Below are 7677 nucleotides of genomic sequence, written 5' to 3'. Positions count from 1 at the left end.
TTGTGTGTGTTCTTTCATTCTCCACCACCCCCGGTGCGGCCCCCAACAGCCGGGACAGGAAGCAAAAAGTCTGTAAGCTGGTTATTAGGTGTAATAATGAGATACGTCTGTGATAGTTTATTTTAGATGTCAACATGACTAGGCTAGGGGTTACTCAGCTAGCTGTTAAGGCGTTATTTCTAGCTATATCTATGAGTGTGTTTCCAGAAGAGATCGGCATTTAAATCAGTGGACTGAGGAAGGAAGATCTGCCCTTAGTGAGGGTGGGTGCAGTCCAATCAGCTGAGGGCCGCATTCAAACAAAAAGGCAGGGAGGAAAGGTGAATGTGATCTTTATTCTGGAGAAGGGATACCTTTCTTTGACTGCCCTTGGACATCAGAACTCCAGATTCTCCAGCTTTCGGAGTTGGACTTACACCAGCACACCTCCTGCCCCGAGCTCCCAGGGTTCGGCCTCAAACTGAAAATTACACCATGGGCCTCCCTGGTTCTCCAGTTTGCAAATGGCTTGTTGTGAGACTTCTCAGCCTCCGTAATTGGGTGAGCCAATTCCCCTAATAAATTTCCTCTCATTTATTAAGAGATTTATAAGTATATAGGCATACCTTTGAGATCTCTGAGATATTTTTATAGTTCAGTTCCAGACCACTGCAACCAAGTGAATATCACAATGAGTCATGTGAATTTTTTGATTTCCCAGTGTATATAAAAATTATGTTGATATTATACTGTAGCCTATGAAGTGTATAATAGCATTATGTCTAGAAATACCTTGTACATAGCTTAATTTTAAAATACTTTATTGCTAAAAAAATTCTGACAATCGTCTCAGCCTTCAGTGAGTTGTAATCTTTTTGCTGGTGGAGGATCTTGCCTCATGATGGCTGCTGATTGATCAGGTTGGTGGTTGCTGAGGTTGGGGTGGCTGTGGCAATTTCTTAAAATAAGGTAATGGAGTTTACCACATCGATTGACTCTTGCTTTAATGGAAGATTTCTCTGTAGCTTGTGGTGGTGTTTGATAGCGTTTTACTCACAGTAGAACTTTGTTTGAAATTGTAGTTGATTTTTTCCATCCCTGCTGCTGCTTTATCAAGTAAGTTTATGTAATATACCAAATCCTTTGTTGTCATTTCACAATATTGACAGCATCTTCACCAGGAGTAGATTCCATCTCAAGGAACCACTTTTCTGAAATGTTAATTTTTATGGGTACATAGTAGATATATATTTATGGGGTACATGAGACATTTTGATTCAGGCGGCATACGCCATGTAATAATCGCATTAGGGTAAATGGGGCATCCGTCACCTCAAGCATGTATCGTTTCTTTGCGTCACGAACATTCCAATTATACTCTTTTAGTTATTTTTAAATGTACTATAAATTATTCTTAATTGTAGTAACCCTGTTGTGCTATCAAATACTAGATTTTATTCATTCTTTCTATTTTTTGTGCCCATTAACTATCCCCACTCTCCCCTGACTCCCCACTACCCATCCCAGCCTCTGGTAGCTAACATTCTACTGCCTATCTCCATGAGTTCAATTGTTTAATTTTCAGCTGCTACAAATGAGTGACAACATGTGAAGTTTGTCTCTCTGTGCTTGGCTTATTTCACTTAACGTAATGTGCTCCAGTTCTATTGATGTGTTGCACATGACAGGATCCTTTGTGTATAAGTACCACATTTTCTTTATCTATTTGTCTGTTGTTGGACAGGTAGGTTGATTCCAAATCTTTGCTGTTATGAATTGTGCTGCAATAAATATGGGAGTGCAGATATCTCTTCAATATACCAATTTCCTTTCTTTTGGTTATATGTCTGGCAGTGGGATTGCTGGATCATATGATAGTTCTTAGTTTTTTTCAGAAACCGCCAAACCATTCTCCATAGTGACTCTAATAATTTACATTTCCACCAACAGTGTATGACGGTTCCCTTTTCTCTACATCCTCACCAGCATTCATTAATTGCCTGTCTTTTGGATAAAAGCCATTTTAACTGGGGTGAGGTGATATCGCATTGTAGTTTTGATTTGCATTTCTCTGATGATTAGTAATATTGAGCACATTTTCATATGCCTGTTAACCATTTGTATGTCTTCTTTCAAGAAATGTCTATTCAAATCTTTTGCCCATTTTTAAATTGAATTATTAGATTTTTTTATATAAAGTTGTTTGAGCTTCTTATATGTTCTGGTTGTTAATCCCTTGTCAGATGGATAATTTGCAAATATTTTCTCCCATTCTGTGGGTTGTCTCTTCAGTTTGTCGATTGTATCCTTTGCTGTGCAGAAGCTTTTTAACTTGATGTGATACCATTTGTCCATTTTTGCTGTGGTTGTCTGTGCTTTTAGGTTATTACACAAGAAATAACTTTGGGAGGCCAAGGCAGATGGATCACCTGAGGTCAGGAATTTGAGACAAGCCTGACCAACATGGTGAAACCAGGTCTCTACTAAAAATACAAAAATTAGCCAGGTTTGGTGGCTCACACTGGTAATCCCAGCTACTGGAAAGGCTGGAGTAGGAAAATCCCTTGAACCCAGGAGGCAGAGTTGTGTTCTTTAGAGTGGCAACTTTTGACATTTCTCAAATCTATTCTCTCTTTTATTCCTATGGTCATCACCAAAGCCCATACCATTCCAGTAAACTTTTTTTATTGTAGATAATATATCTAACATAAATTTGCCATTTTAGCCACTTTAAAGTGCACAATTCATTGGAATTTAGTATATTCACAGTGTTGTACAACCATCATCACTCTGTAGTTTCAGAATATTTATATTATTCCAAAAGGAAACCATATACCTATTAAGCAATCATTCTCCATTATTCCCTCCTCTAACCCCTAGCAATCACTAATCTGCTTTCTGTCTCTATGGATTTGCCTTTTCTGGGCATTTCATATAAATAGAATCATACCACATGTTGCCTTCTGTGTCTGTCTGTGTAATATTTTTGAGGTTCATCCATGTTATAAGAATGTATTGACACTTAATTCCTTTTTATGACTGAATAATATTACATTGTATTCATACACCACATTTTGGCTATCAATTTTTTTCAGTTGATGGACATTTGGATTGTGTTGACGTTTTGGCTATCGTGAAGAGCGCTGCTATGACCATTCATGTTCAAGATTATGTTTGTACCACTGTTTTCAGTTCTTCTGGGTATAATGGCTGTACCATTTTGTATTCCCACTAGCAATGTATCAGAACTTCATTTTCTCCATATCGTTGCCAACACTTATTTTCCATTTTTTTATTATAACTATCCTGTTCGATGTAAAGTGGTATCTCAATATAGTTTTAACTTGCAGTATCCTAATGACTAATGATGTTAAGCATGTTTTCATGTGTCTGTGGGCTCTTCATCTATCTTCTTTGGGGAAATGCCTATTCATTTCTTTTGCAAATCTTTTGACTAAGTACTTTTTCTTTTTGTTGTCTTAACAGCCTCTTAAGCTGGCCTTCCTCTACTCTTCGTACCTCTAACTTTTGTTTTTTAACTCAGCTGTTGGAATGAGTTTTTCTTATATAATGTTCTTCTACACCAAACTGTCAATAGCTCTCCACAGCTCTACAGATAACTCTGGCATTCATGGCCTCCACAGTATTTTCTCAGCCTCCTTTACCAGCTTTGACTCTTTTTTTTTTTTGCCCTGATGTACATTTATTTTTCTTTTATATATATAAATATATATAATATATATAAATATAAATAAATATATAAATGTATATTTATTTATACATTTATTTTTATGTACATTTATTTTTCTTTTATATATAAAAATATATAAAATATATATTTATATCTTTATAGTATAAATATATATATAATATATATTATAAATATATATAGAAGAAAAAATTATATATATAATTACACTTCAAGTTCTGGGGTACATGTGCAGAACATGCAGGTTTGTTACATAGTTATACACATGCCATGGTGGTTTGCTGCACCCATCAATCTGCCACCTATATTAGGTATTTCTCCTAATATTATTCCTCCCCTAGCTCCCCCACCTACCGACAGGCCCTGCTGTGTGATGTTTCCCTATGTCCATGTGTTTTCATTGTTCAACTCCCACTTATGAGTGAGAACATGCAGTGCTTGGTTTTCTGTTCTTGTGATAGTTTGCTGAGAATGATGGTTTCCAGCTTCATCCATCTCCCTGCAAAGGACATGGACTCATCCTTTTTTATGGCTCCATAGTATTCCATGGTGTATATGTGCCACATTTTCTTTATCCAATCTATCATTGATGGGCATTTGGGATGGTTCCAAGTATTTGCTATTGTGAATAGTGCTGCAATAAACATATGTGTTCATGTGTCTTTATAGCAGCATGATTTATAATCCTTTGGGTATATACCCAGTAATGGGATGGCTGAGTCAAATGGCATTTCTAGTTCTAGATCCTTGATGAATCACCACACTGTCTTCCACAATGGTTGAACTAATTTACACTCCCATTAACAGTGTAAAAGCGTTCCTATTTCTCCACATCCTTTCCAACATCTGTTGTTTCCTTTTTTTTTTTTTTTTTTGAGACAGTGTCTCCCTCCGCCACCAGGATGCAGTGCAGTGGCGCAATCTCGGCTCACTGCAACCTCCTCCTCCCAGGTTCAAGTGATTCCCCTGCCTCAGCCTCCAAAGTGACTGGGACCACAGGCATGCACCAGAACACCTGGCTAATTTTTTGTATTTTAGTAGAGATGGGGTTTCACCATGTTGGCCAGGATGGTCTCGATCTCCTGACCTCATGATCCCCCTGCCTCGGCCTCCCAAAATGCTGAGATTACAGGCATGAGTCATTGTGCCCAGCCTGTTTCCTGACTTTTTAATGATCGCCATTCTAACCGGCGTGACTTGGTATCTCATTGTGATTTTGATTTGCGTTTCTCTAATGACCAGTGATGATGAGCATTTTTTCATATGTCTGTTGGCTGCATAAATATCTTTTTCTGAGAAGCGTCTGTTCATATCCTTTGCCCACTTTTTGATAGGGTTTTTTTTTCTTGTAAATTTGTTTAAGTTCTTTGTAGATTCTGGACATTCGCCCTTTGGTCAGAGGGATAGATTGCAAAAATTTTCTCCCATTCTGTTGGTTGCCTGTTCACTCTGATGATAGTTCCTTTTGCTGTGAAGAAGCTCTTTAGTTTAATTAGATCCCACTTGCCAATTTTGGTTTTTGTTGCCATTGCTTTTTGTGTTTTAGACATGAAGTCTTTGCCTATGCCTGTGTCCTGAATGGTATTGCCCAGGTTTTCTTCTAGGATTTTTATGGTCCTAAGTCTCTGTTTAAGTCTTTGATCCATCTTGAGTTGATTTTTGTATAAGGTGTAAGGAAGGGGTCCAGTTTCAGTTTTCTGCGTATAGCTAGCCAGTTTTCCCAACACCAGTGATTAAATAGGTAATCCTTTCCCCATTTGCTTGTTTGTGTCAGGTTTGTCAAAAATAAGATGGTTGGAGATGTGTGGTGGTATTTCTGAGGCCTCTGTTCTGTTCCATTGGTCTGTATATCTGTTTTGGTACCAGTACCATGCTGTTTTGGTTACTATAGCCTTGTGTTATAGTTTGAAGTCAGGTAGCATGATGCCTCCAGCTTTGTTCTTCTTGCCTAGGATTGTCTTGGCTATGCAGGCTCTTTTTTGGTTCCATATGAAGTTTAAAGTAGTTTTTTCCAATTCTATGAAGAAAGTCAGTGGTAGCTTAATGTGGATCTCATTGAATCTATAAATTACTTTGGGCACTATGGCCATTTTCACGATGTTGATTCTTCCTATCCATAAGCATGGAATGATTTTCCACTGGTTTGTGTCCTCTCTTATTTCCTGGAGCAGTAATTTGTAGTTCTCCTTGAAGAGGTCCTTCACATCCCTTGTAAGTTGTATTCCTATATATTTTATTCTCTTAGTAGCAGTTGTGAATGGGAGTTCACTCCTGATTTGGCTTTCTGTTTGTTAGTTATTGGTGTATAGGAATGCTTGTGATTTTTGCACATTGATTTTGTATCCTGAGACTTTACTGAAGTTGCTTATCAGCCTAAGGGAACTTTTGGCTGAGACGATGGAGTTTTCTAAATATACAATCATGTCATGTGCAGAGACAATTTGACTTCCTCTCTTCCTGTTTGAATACCCTTTATTTCTTTCTCTTGCCTGATTGCCCTGACCAGAACTTCCAATACCATGTTGAATAGGAGTGGTGAGAGAGGGCATCCTTGTCTTGTGCCAGTTTTCAAAGGGAATGCTTCCCGTTTTTGCCCATTCAATATGATATTAGCTGTGGGTTTGTCAAAAATAGCTCTTATTTTGAGATACATTCCATCAATACCCAATTTACTGAGAGTTTTCAGCATGAAGGGGTGTTGAATTTTGTTGAAGGCCTTTTCGGCATCTATTGAGATAATCGTGGTTTTTATCATTGGTTTTGTTTATGTGATGGATTACATTTATTGATTTGTGTATAGGGATGAAGCCAACCTGATCGTAGTGGATAAGCTTTTTAATGTGCTGCTGGATTTGGTTTGCCAGTATTTTATTGAGGATTTTTGCATTGATGTTCATCAGAGATATTGGCTTGAAATTTTCTTTTTTTGTTATGTTTCTGCCAGGTTTTGGTATCAGGATGATGCTGGCCTCATGCAATGAGTTAGGGAAGTTTCCCTCTTTGTCTATTGTTTGGAATAGTTTCAGAAAGAATGGTACCAGCAAAAATATGGAACGCTTCATGAATTAGCATGTCATCCTTGCACAGGGGCCATGCTAATCTTCTATGTATCATTCCAATTTTAGTATATGTGCTGCCGAAATGAGCACACCACCTTTGTCTCTTACTGTTTCTACACACATTACTTAAGCTCAACCCACCTAAAAACATAATTTCTGTTTTATTAATACCCCAGTGTTTTCACTACTGTTCTTGCCTCTACCAAAACTATTCTTAACAACTTTCCCCACTTGTCAAAATTTTTACCCATCTTGGTTAACATTTCCCTATCTGCAATATTATTTCATCTAGAAATAATATCTCCTTCTACTTCCCATTTCTAGATTATTCTGAAGCAAACTCAAGATGTCACATCACTTTACCTTAAATATTTCAGTATCTCTAAAAGATAAAAGTACTATTTAAAAAGAACCACAATACTATTACCAGGCATAAGTAATAATTATTTAATATCATCAACTATGTCATTCAAGTTTCCCACAGTCTGGATTTTGCTGATTATATCCCTGTGGTGTCAATGAACATGCTCTTCTATCCCCTGTATTTCCCACAAATTAATGGTTAGAACTAGAGGCTAAATCAGATCCTGGCTTGCTTGTGTCTTGGATAACTACTTCCTAAGTGCTGTTATATACTTTCATTAGAGGGACATAGCTGGTCTATCTCTTTTGAGAATGTTATCAGTCATTGATGTTCATTACTAGGTCCCTTCATGAGGGGTTGAAAAAAAGATAGTATTGGAATTTTATCATTCTTTCTTCATTTACAAACTATACCACCAACATGTGATGTTACTATAAGACATATAATATTGTGTGTATGTATGTATACTTTTAGAAAGAGAAATTTCCCTTCATCAACTATTTGGTTACTCAGAGATACAGTACATACAGAGAAAGCAGAAGAAATGTTTGGTTCTATTTACCAAT

General features: G+C 37.2%; 1 non-coding gene across 1 annotated transcript; it reads right to left on the bottom strand.

The window, feature by feature from the left end:
* Nucleotides 1–6730: 6730 nt before the first annotated feature.
* On the bottom strand, nucleotides 6731–6837 carry LOC112630935. Its single transcript, XR_003121040.1, has one exon. It is a non-coding gene; the product is annotated as a U6 spliceosomal RNA (small nuclear RNA).
* Between the last annotated feature and the right edge of the window lie 840 nt (nucleotides 6838–7677).

The sequence above is a fragment of the Theropithecus gelada genome, chromosome 8 (assembly GCF_003255815.1).
Source record: "Theropithecus gelada isolate Dixy chromosome 8, Tgel_1.0, whole genome shotgun sequence".
Classification (NCBI taxonomy): domain Eukaryota; kingdom Metazoa; phylum Chordata; class Mammalia; order Primates; family Cercopithecidae; genus Theropithecus; species Theropithecus gelada.
This window is presented reverse-complemented; position numbering and strand designations above follow the sequence as displayed.